Here is a 12,041-nt window from a genome sequence, read left to right on the forward strand (position 1 = left end):
AACAGACCTCCTGTTTCTCTTGTCAATTTGTTTTTTTTTTTTTTTTTCGATTCCTACTCTGACAAAATGAACAAAAAATTCAAAAGGGCTCTAAACTTTGACAGCTTTTGTATGGAGAGAGGGCAGACTTCAAACACTGAGGAGACTAAAAACAGACTGTCCCCAGCGGAATTCCCTAAGGGGGATATGAGCTGCTCCTCAATACAAAAGAATCTCATAGAGGAAATCAAAAAGGCTCTTACAAGAGAGCTGGAAGAGAAATGGGAAAAGGAAAGGGAATCTTGGCAAGAGAGCCAGGAGAAGTCATCCCATGCATTCAAAGACAGAGTGCATAAAGAAATCAAATCATTGAGAAACAAGATTAGTGAGCTGGAAAAAGAAAACAGCTCCCTAAAAAGTAAAATGAATAAAATGGAAAAAAAATTCCATAGAAGATAAAAACTCAATTGGACAATTACAAAGAGATATAAAAAAGTGAGTGAAGAAAATACATCATTGAAAATTAGACTGGAACAAGTAGAAAAGAATGACTCAAGGAGAAACCAAGAGGTAGTCAAGCAAAACCAGAGCAATGGAACAATTGAAAAGAATGTCAAGTACCTTACTAGAAAGACAACAGACCTGGAAAACAGATCCAGGAGAGACAATTTGAGAATAATCGGACTCCCTGAAAAATGTGGGGAAAAAAAGAGCTTGGACACCATTTTCGAGGAAATTATCAAAGAAAACTGCCCAGACGTTCTGGAAACAATTCATCAATCACCTACTGAAAGGGACCCTTAAATCAAAATGCCCAGAAATATAGTGGCCAAGTTCAAGAACCATCAGACAAAGGAAAAGATATTGGAAGCTGCTAGAAGATCCACAATAAGGATAACCCAGGATCTAGCAGCGTCCACATTAAAAGAACGAAGGGCCTGGAACATGATATTCTGAAAGGCTAAGGAACTTGGTATGCCGCCAAGAATAACTTACCCAGCAAGAATGAGCATCGTTTTCCAGGGAAGAAGATGGACATTTAACGAAATAAATGAATTCCATCTATTTTTGATGAAAAAACCAGACCTCCATAAAAGGTTGGATCTTCAAATACAGAACTCAAGAGATTTCTAAAAAGGTAAAAAGAAATCTTGAGAACTATACTTCTGCCAAAAAAATACATAAAGAACATATGTACAATTTGTCTTAGAAACTAGAGGTGGAAAGGAAATTATATCATAAAAAAGTGTCAAGTGGTGGTACTACATCTCATGAAGAGGCAAAGCTAACCTATTATATCTGAGAGAAAGAAAAGAGGGAGATGAATATAGTGTGTATCAATAGACATATTCGATTTATGGTGAAACTTCTTCCACTTCATTGAAAAGTGAAAGGGAAGGAGTAAACTAAGGGGAAGGGAATACAGACATTTGGAGGATAAGGGGTAAAATAAGGGGAGGAACTTTAAGGTGGGGGAGGGATCCTAAAAAGGGAGGGCTGTGAAAAGCAAGTGGTGTTCACAAGTTTAATACTGGGTAGGGGGGTAAGAGGGAAGGAAAGGGGAAAAGCATAAGCAGGGGCTTAAGAGGATGGCAAGCAATATAGAATTAGTCCTTCTAACCATAAATCTGAATGGGGCAAACAGCCTCATAAAGAGGAAGCAGTTAGCAGACTGGATTAAAAGTCAGAATCCTACTATATGTTGGTTACAGGAAACACACCTGAAACAAGGTGAGACATTCAAACTAAAAGTAAAAGGGTAGGGAATAGCCAGCCTCATCTCAGATCAAGCAAAAACAAAAATTGATCTAATTAAAAGAGATAAGGAAGGGCATTATATCCTGCTAAAGGGCAGCATCAATAATGAAGCAGTATCAGTATTAAACATATATGCACCAAGTGGTGCAGCATTTAAATTCTTAAAAGAGAAATTAAGAGAGCTGCAAGAGGAAATAGATAGCAAAACTATAATAGTGGGAGATCTCAACCTTGAACTCTCAGAATTAGATAAATCAAACCACAAAATAAATAAGAAAGAAGTCAAAGAGGTAAATAGAATACTAGAAAAGTTTAATATGATAGATCTTTGGCGAAAGCTAAATGGAGACAGAAAGGAGTATACTTTCTTCTCAGCAATTCATGAACCTATACAAAAATTGATCATATGCTAGGGCATAAAAACCTCAAAATCAAATGCAGTAAGGCAGAAATAGTAAATGCATAATTTGCAGACCACAATGCAAGCAAAATTACATTCAATAAAAAGCCAGGGGGAAATAGACCAAAAAATAATTGGAAACTACATAATGTTATACTAAAGAGTGATTGGGTAAAACAGCAAATCATAGACATAATTAATAACTTCACCCAAGAAAATGACAATAAAGAGACACCGTACCAAAATGTGTGGGATACAACCAAAGCAGTAATAAGGGGAAGTTTTATATCTCTACAGGCCTACTTGCATAAAATAGAGAAAGAGAGGACCAACGAATTGGGCTTACAACTAGAATTGCTAGAAAAGGAACAAATTAAAAACCCCCAGACAAACACAAAACTTGAAATTCAAAAAATAAAAGGTGACATTAATAAAATTGAAAGTAAAAAAACTATTGAATTAATTAATAAAACTAAGACGTGGTTCTATGAAAAAACCAACAAAATAGACAAACCCTTAGCAAACCTGATTAAAAAAAGGAAAGAGAAAAAGCAAATTGTTCGTCTTGAAAATGAAAAGGGTGAACTCACCACTAATGAAGAGGAAATTAGAACAATAGTTAGGAGCTACTTTGCTCAACTTTATGCCGATAAATTCGATAACTTAAATGAAATGGAAGAGATATAAAGGAAGTGCTTCTAATAAGGCGACAGCACTGGCCTGCATGGGCGAATGAAATGAGGCCTCTTCCCACTCTAAATTTCCAAGATTTTGTAGAGTAGCAAGGAGGTTTTGCCTTTTTTAAAGTTACTTGAGGCTTTGGATTTGTTATTGAAAACTTGCTGGCAATCTATACCTGAAAAAGGAGATCATAGACAAAGCTCATATTTGATTTCATAGGATTTCTACATCTACCATCTCATTATCTCTTATCAGCAGTCTTACATATGCTACCCTTTATTAGCCACAGTTTGCAGCTGAGCAAATGGAGTTGTACAAATTGTGTTGCTTTTGAATCTTTACTCAGGCTTTTAAAGTTAGTATCTCAACTAAGAGCTCGAGTCAGGTCTTCTGATTCTAAGACATCAACCTGAAAACTTCTAATGATGTGCTTTAAATAAACACATTAATAAAAAGAAAATACATTTGCATAAAGCTTGAAAGATTACAGAATGCTTTTCTCAGAATGCTTCATAAATACAAGTGTTGGTATCCATTCCCATTCTCTAGGTGAAGAAACTGAGGATCAAAGGAACAGGCGATATTATTGGAAAACAGGATATTTTTACTATCAAACATCAAGGAAAGCAAGGGAAGATGTATAACAATACAGTATATGCTTCAGTGTGAAATGAACAAGTAGGGGTACAGAGGTTTGGAGTGTTGGCGGAGATCAAGCTCTTTCTGATCTTATTTTCCATTTGATTCGTGGCATTGTTAAGGGAATGAGAGAGGCTGAAATTAGCCCTTTCACAGCAACTGTACTAGTTCCTTCACAAATTGGATGAGTTGAAGTCACAAAATGATTTCAGTAGAGGCAGACTAGACTACCTAAGGTGTGAGAGTAAAAAGGAATTTTGACAGTCACCAGGGTGATGTCAGCAAAGCCTAGAGACTTAGATAAACTGGTGCTAAAGGTAAGGAGCAGAACCAGGAAACCATAGTATGCAGCAACATCACTACCACAGTCAATTCTAATGGACCTGGCTCTTTTCAACAGTGAAATGATTCAGGCCTGAGCCAATGATCTGTTCATGATGACAATCATCTGCACAAAGAGAGACGACTGTGGGAACTGAGTGTGGATCACAACATAACATTTTCACAGTTTTTGTTATGATTTGCTTGAATTTCATTATCTATTCCATTTTTATTTTTTTTAATTTCATTTGTCTTTTGCATCAAAATAATCGCATAAATGTGTATGCCTATATAGGAATTAACATGTCTTTAACTGTGGTAAGCATATATTGAATTGCATGCCATCCACATGAGGGGGGGGGGGGGAAGGTGGGAAGAATTGAAACACATGGTTTTTCAAGCGTCCATAGTGAAAAAAATTTCCTTGTGTATGTTTTGAAAATAAACAACTCCAATGAAAAAATAAATTAAAAGAAGTTTGCCTAAAGCATGTGAATGGAGGTAAAGAGTGTTAGAGAAGATACGAGATGAGAAGGAGGAAGATGTCAAGTTTGTGGCCTGTGCAGTAATGCAAGACATATATCTATCCTGGATTTGAACCAGAAATAAAAAAGACATGAAACCCAAATGAAAAATGTTTTAGAAAGAAGTGAATCCAATTCTCTTTACCCGTGAACACCCGATGTAAATATATTTTTTCTTTGTTAATGGACAGTCTGAGAAAGACAAGAAATTTAAAATTTTAGTGTTCAGAAATATTTTCAATCTTTGGTAAAGGTACACTCTAGGTGGAAGCTGGGAAGAAGTTTGAATGGGAATCTGTGGGAAATACAGTTTGAAACCCAATTCAGGGAGAGTGTCTTTGGTTCAGGAAACAATGTAATGAAGAAGCATGCTGATTGTGCACATATACTCCGGTTGGTAACGGATATAACAGCAAAATGGTTCCATTTGATGTCATCACTACCTCACAATGTGTTACTAGGATAAAAGGCCAGGAGTCTCAACAACCGTGCTCTGTGCGAGAGGGAGAGGAGAGGGAGAGGGAGAGCGAGAGCGAGAGCAAGAGCGAGAGCGAGAGAGCGCCAGAGCCAGGGGTAGGTGGAGAAAGTGAAAGAGGGTTAGCGTTAAGGTTTGTGTGTATTCATTCCACAACCTCATATTTCATCAGCTAAGGGGCTTCCTTGTATTTCCCATCCTGAAAAAGCTGTTACAGGTAAGAAGTTCCTTGGTGCAGACCATTCTGGTGGGAATACATGTAGGACGAAGAATGAGGAAGTTTGTAGTTTGGGGGGAGCTGTGTCATTTTGTGGGAAGACATTGTTCTAGAGATTAATGTGAGAGACCTTCCTTGTGCAAGCAACAGGAAATGGACAAGATACTTGTTCCTCAGTCCTCAATGTCCTCAATACAACTGAGATCCTAAGAGAGAAGCCTCCTGTGTAGTCTCTTAGGAGATAACTCAAATTATCTGAGACTCACCTACAAAGAAAATGGCACTTTGTTGTTTTCCTGAAGAGGCTCCTTTGTTCATGAGTAGAAGAGAGACATGGACCTGGGAGTCAGGATGACTAGAGTTTCAAATTCAGTATAAGACAGAGTTGAGAGTTCCCTGAGGCAAAACAGTTCCCCTGTTTGCCTCCATTTCCTCACAAGATTGATATAAGGATCAAGTGAGATGGTATATTGGGAAAAGATGTTGAGAACAGTGAAAGGACCGAAAAGTGTTTCCTCTTACACCCTCTCCTGATGTGAACCCGAGACTGCCAGCAGATCCTATTGGTTAGACTATTCAAAGAATTCCATCCTTTGGGAGACCAAGCTTAAACCCCAAACACTTGTGGATTCCTTTAGCCAGAGAGGAGGTGGGGCAGAGCAGTATCAATGTTCTTCCACTTTTTCTGACAAGCTACTGGAGCCTCTTCCATCTTTCTCCAAACCATCTTTAAAAGTCATAAAACACATTCTTTGTAATTTCAAAATATCGATCTATTCCATTTTTTCGATGGGAGTGGGTGGACAAGATTTTTCTTTGTATCTGTAGATATCCAGGGAAGGTATGGAAAATCCCTTTCTCTCTGTATATGGGAAGACAGTGTTTCATTACTTCTTAGTGACCTAGTGTGCTTCAAGTCACGGAAAGTGTTCAGAAAGGTGAATCCAGGGTACAAGTGTAGGTTAGGACTTCGAACTTGTATGTCTGGCCCATCTGATCCAATTTGTAATGAGAAGTTTGCCCTTAGGGCTTGTGGATTTGAGAACAGAAATAGAGAACTCTTCAGGGAAAGAAGAAAGAGGGATAGGAGCCAATAGTCTGTCAGCCTGGCAAGTCCATAGGATGTTTTGAAATCAAAAAATATTGTAATTCTCAGAAATTTTGTGCTTTGAGCAGTGTAAAGTAACTACCAAAGCAAACAAATGAATTTGATTGAGAGTTTATACTGAATGACACTTTGTCTGCAAGGTGTCAACTTCTATTTCTCTTGTCCTATAATGGAGTTCCTCATTTGCTGCCTTTGGATTTCTTTTAATATGAGGAACCTGGCAAGAAGGGATGGAGAAAGGAAGAAACAGGGACTGGGACCCAGAGGAATGTATCATTTTTATCAAAGGTGTTGAGGTTGGCTCTACTGTTAAAACATAGAGGACGATGAAAGGAAGCTGCTGGGTTGTGTCCGATGAGCTATTAGAGCCTTCTTGAACTGCTAGCTGCTGCTTTAGCCGGGAAGATGGGGTAGTTATTGGAAACAAAGCTGAGGATTTATTTGTTATCATTCTTTTCCCTCAGGACATCCTTGCAGTTCTACATGATGAAAAGAAATGGAGTATTTCCCCAAGGTGAGAATCCTTGAACCAACATGTAGTAATACTTCTTTTTATATCAGTCACTGAATTAAATGAGGAAGATAGACTACCAGAATTTCCTTGAAAGAGGGAAGACCAAAAGTACATCCACTAGAATATGCCAGATCAATAGAGTCTAGAAAAATAATGTCCTAAAACATAATTGCAATGATACACTGAAGCTATCAGAAGAGCTTAGGAGACAGGTGGACAGGGTAACCAGCTTGTTAGCTATGGGAGTGAAGAAAAGCAAACCTCTGTAGGAAAATGCATTTGAGGAAGTTATGAAAACATGCCTCAGTGAAGCGATGGTATGTGGGCTAAGCAAAGGAAAGTGTGGCAGATGACTGAACCAGCAAACCTCAATGACAGAAAAGCGAATTTCATATGAGAGCAGAGGGTGCAGGACAAAGAACACATTCTGTTTTGGACACATTGGGGGTTCTGGTGCAATTCGGCATCCAGGTCAAAAACAGATATTACATGCGAGTTGGGGAAGACAGTTCAAGACAGAGACTGCAGCACGATCGGTATATTTGGGAGTGTTTTTAAGTTGTATCTATTTCCATTGCTTCATAGGAGGATGATACTTGTAAGTCGCTAGGACATGGCTGTAATTCTGGCAGTTGAAGGAGTAAATATGGCCAGAGAATAAGAAGTGTGAGGTGAAGAGGAAGGGATAACAGCTTTTCTCAAAAAGTGATTTAGTGCAGTGAGATGGGAATGCACTGAGAAAAGGGAAAGGGGCCAATTAACTTCCATTGGAAGTTAGAGTCAAGAAGAAACTTTTCTGTTGGAGGGGAAGAGGGATACATGAGGTTGGTCGAGTGAACCTTATTCTCATCAATATTGCTTCAAATAGGAAACACCATCAATACTGAATAGGGATATCAAACTCTTATCTTAGCTTGCAGGAAAATAGGAGGTTAATGCAACATGAGAAGGGAGGAGTGATTAAAGAAGAGGTCATTTTGGAAGAGTCACTGATAAGCAGCAAACTGCTTTGAAGGAGAGACAGTGTAAAATGAGAGAATAAATTTGGGTTGGAAATGCAATTAGAAATAGTAAATGTAAACGCAATTTTTGAAACAAGTTTCCCTGATAGATGTTCCTTGTTCACTGGGAAATGATGAGCAGAATATTCACAGGGAGAAAAAACCCTACAAAATCCTCCATGAACAGAGTGAAACATGCCATATGTAAAAAGATCTCAATATTCTTCGATGATCAGCACAAAATGATTTAATTATTCTCAGTAATGCAACCATCCTTAATTATTCTGAAGGAGGCATGGTAAAAAACAAAAACAAAAACAAAAACAAAATCAAACAAATAAACAAAAAAGACTATCCATTCACAGAAAAGAATAGAGTGTTCCTGTATACAGATCAAAGCATTCTCTATTTCCCTCTATATCTATTTTTCACTTAATTTTTCTCATGGCAATTTTTTTGTCATTAAGATGGGAGACCTATATTTTTGTTAGCTTTTTATTACAGATTTTATTTACAAGATATATGCATGGATAATTTTTCAGCATTGACAAATTGTTCCTACTTTTCCCCTCCTTCTGCCCACCCTTTCCCCCAGATGGCAGGTTGAACACTACATGTTAAATATGTTAAAATATAAGGTAAATTCAATATATGTATACACAGCAAAACAGTTATTTTGCTGTACAAAAAGAATCCGACTTTGAAATAGTGCACAATTAGCCTGTGAAGGAAATAAAAAATTCTGATGAACTTTTGATCCAGTCTGCTATCTGCCTCGGTTTAATTGGAGAGTTCATCTCATTAACATTTACAGTTAAAATTCCTAATTCTGTATTTCCTGCCATCATATTATCCTCTGATTATGCTTTTTTCCCCCTTGACCCCCCTGAATCCCTTCCCAAGTATTTAATTTATAGACCCCACTTGTGATGCGCAGCCCTCCCTTTTTAGTATCCCTCCCCCCTCATTTTAAGTCACTACACATTTCTTGTACTCTTCCCTTATTCCCCTTTTCCTTTTCCCTTTTCCTCTCCCCTTTTCAATGAGGTGAGAGAGAATTCTTTGAAAATCAAATATGTCAATTATTTCCTCTTTGAGCCTACTCTGATGAGAGAAGATTCACACAATGTTTCTTCCCCTCTCTAAATTCCCTCAGATGTGGTACATTTTTATGCCTCTCCTGGGATTTGGTTTCTCTATTTTTATCACTCCTTCCCCTTTTACTGATACTAAGCCATTCCCTTTCCTACTTCCCTTTTTTATATTATATAAGTAAAATCAAATTACCCATGTGGACTTTTGGTATATCCACAACAGAGATACAGTTCTCAAGAGTTCTTTTTTTGTTTCTCTTCAGTCTTGTGGATGTAGATTAATTTTTTTGTTAAAGTCTGTTTTTTGTTTTGTTTTGTTTTGTTTTTTCTTAGAAACAAATGGAATTCCTCTGTTTCATTAAATGACCATCTTCTTCCATGGAAGAAAATGCTAAACTTAGCTGGGTCATTTATTCTTGGTGGCAATCCTTGTTCTTTTGCCTTTTGGAATATCAGGTTCCAGGCCCTTTGATCCTTTAATGTGGAGGCAGCCAGATTTCACATGACCCGTACTGTGGCACCTTGATATTTGTTTTTTTTTTTTTTTTTTTCCTAGCTACTTGCAATATTTTTTCCTTAGTTTGGTAGTTCTGCAGCTTAGCCACAATATTCCATGGAGTTCTTTTTTTAGGGTCTTTTTCAGAAGGAGTTTGATGAATTCTTTCCACGCCTATTTTCCCTTTTGTTTCTGTTATTTCTGGACATATCCCTTTGATGATTTCCTGTAAAATAGAATCTAGGCTCTTTTTTTCATCATAGGTTTTGGAAAGTCAAATGATCCTCAGATTATCTCTCCTAGATCTATTTTTCAGGTCTATAGATTTTCCCAGTAAGTATTTGATGATATTCTCCAGCTTTAATTTTTTTTTTTGATTTGTATGACTGATTCTTGGTTTTGCAATGAATCATTCATTTCTATTACTTCAGTCCTGATTTTTAATGAATTATTTTCTTCATTCACATTTTTTAGTTCTTTTTTTCCTGGTTGGTTGGAATATTTTTTCTTTAGTCTGATACTTCTGAAATTTAGTCACACTATTCCTTGGAGTTTTTATTTTAAACTCAATTTCAGAAGGTGTTTGATGAATTCTTGCAATACTCATTTTACCTTCTGATTCTATTACTTATGGGCTGTTTTTTGTTTGTTTGTTTGTTTGTTTGGATGGATGGTTTCTTATTAAAGAATATATATCTCGGCTTTTTATTTTACCATAATTTTCAGGAAGTACAATAATCCTCAGATTATCTCTCCTAGATATACTTTTTAGTTCTTTTTTTCTCCAAGTAGAAATTTCACATTTTTTTTCTATTTTTTATTTTATTGTCTTTGCTTGACTGATTCTTTTCTTTGAATGTTATTTTTATTTTTTTTTACAAAAAAAAATTATGCCTAGGTAATTTTCTAGCATTGATAATTGCAAAATTTTTGTTTCAACTTTTCCCCTCCTTCCCCTTACCCCTTTCTCCAGATAGCAGGTAAACCAATATATGTTACATACATGAAAGCATAAGTTAAATACAATATATGTATACATATCCAAACAATTATTTTGCTGCACAAAACGGATTGGACTTTGAAACAGTGTACAATTAACTTGTGAAGGAAGTAAAAAATGTAAGCAGACAAAAATAAAGGCATTGGGAATCCTATGTAGTGTTTCATAGTCAACTCCCAGAGTTTTTTCCTGAGGGTAGCTGGTTCAGTTCATTACTGCTCTATTAGAACTGTTTTGGCTCATCTCATTGTTGGAGAGGGCCTCATCCATTAAAATTGATCATCATATAGTATTATTGTTGAAGTTTATGATGATCTCCTGGTCATGCTCATTTCACTCAGCAAATTTTCATATAAGTCCCTCTAGGCCTTTCTGAAATCAGCCTGTTGATCACTTTTTATAGGATAATAATATTCCATAATATTCATATACCACAATTTATTCAGCCATTCCCAATTATTGGGTATCCACTCAGTTTCCAGTTTCTGGCCACTACAAAGAGGGCAGGCACAAACATTCTTGCACGTGCAGGTCACTTTCCCTTCTTTAAAACCTCTTTGGGATATAACCCCAGTAGTAATGCCACTGGATAACTGGGTTTGCACAGTTTGATAATGCTTTGAACATTGTTCCAAATTGCTCTTCAGAATGGCTGGATGTATTCACAATTCCAGCAACAGTATATCAGTGTCCCAATTTTTCCACATCCACTTCAACATTCTGTAGTCAATTTCCCTGTCATTCTAGGCAATCTGACAGGTGTGCTTCTTGACTGATTCTTGATGTCTCAGGGAATCATTCATTTATATTTGTTCAGTTCTTATTTTTAATGCGTTTTTTTCATTAGTTTTTTTAATTTTTTACTTTTATGTATATTTCTAATTAATTTTTAAATGACTATTTTTGCTCCATGGAATTATTTTCCATTTCATTTTTTTTATTTATTTATTTATTTTACTGCGTTAATGCTCTTTTGTTTTTTTCAATTCACAAATCCTGTTATCTTTTTTGAATGCACAAATCCTATTTCCTGGCAGTTCTTTACCTTTTCCAATTCATAAATTCTGTTTCCTTGCACTCCCTTGGAGTTCTTTACCTTTTCCAATTCACATTTCAGGAAGTTCCTTTTGTTTTCCACTTTATCAAATTTTTCTTTAAATGAGTTATATGCCTTTTCTTTCCTCTCTTGCATAGCTTCTCTTTCCTTTCCCCAGTTTCCTTCTAGCTGTCTTTTAAAATATGTTTTTTATAATTTCTTCTAGGAGAGCCTTGTATGATGGGGACAGGTTACATCCCCCTTTAGGGTTTTGTCCTGAACCTGTCAGCTATTTGTCTCCTTGGAGGTGAAAACCTGCTCTCTTTCTGAATAGAAGCTATCCATGGTCCATTTGCTATTTTGACTCATTGTTCTAAAGCCCTTATGATGTGCCTTCAGGTCAAGGGTTTTCCAGTTTCCTCTGTAGAGCAGGAAGAGAGATATTGACAATAGCTATCCTTCAAACAGGCTGCAAAGAGCAGAAAGCTGTGGAAGTGGTCTGGGAAAAGCTCCCCACTAAAAGTGTCTCTGCCCTGAGTAGCACAGGCCTAACTGTGGAGCTTCCCTGCTAGAAGCCCTGCAGTTTGGATTAGAGACTACCCTGGGCTAGAAGCATAGCAGCAAAAGTAACTGCCCTAGGCAGGACCTTGCAGTTGGGAGTAGCAGTTGCCTTGGGAAGATCCCTGTACCAGACAGGAAGTGTCTCAGCCCTGGAGAGGGCAATTGCACTGTGAAAGTTCTGTTGCCCCTGGCCCATCCCCTCCCCATGCAGGTTAGAGGCTTCCCTGCCTGGGACCC

The sequence above is a fragment of the Sminthopsis crassicaudata genome, chromosome 5 (genome assembly GCF_048593235.1).
Source record: "Sminthopsis crassicaudata isolate SCR6 chromosome 5, ASM4859323v1, whole genome shotgun sequence".
Lineage (NCBI taxonomy): Eukaryota > Metazoa > Chordata > Mammalia > Dasyuromorphia > Dasyuridae > Sminthopsis > Sminthopsis crassicaudata.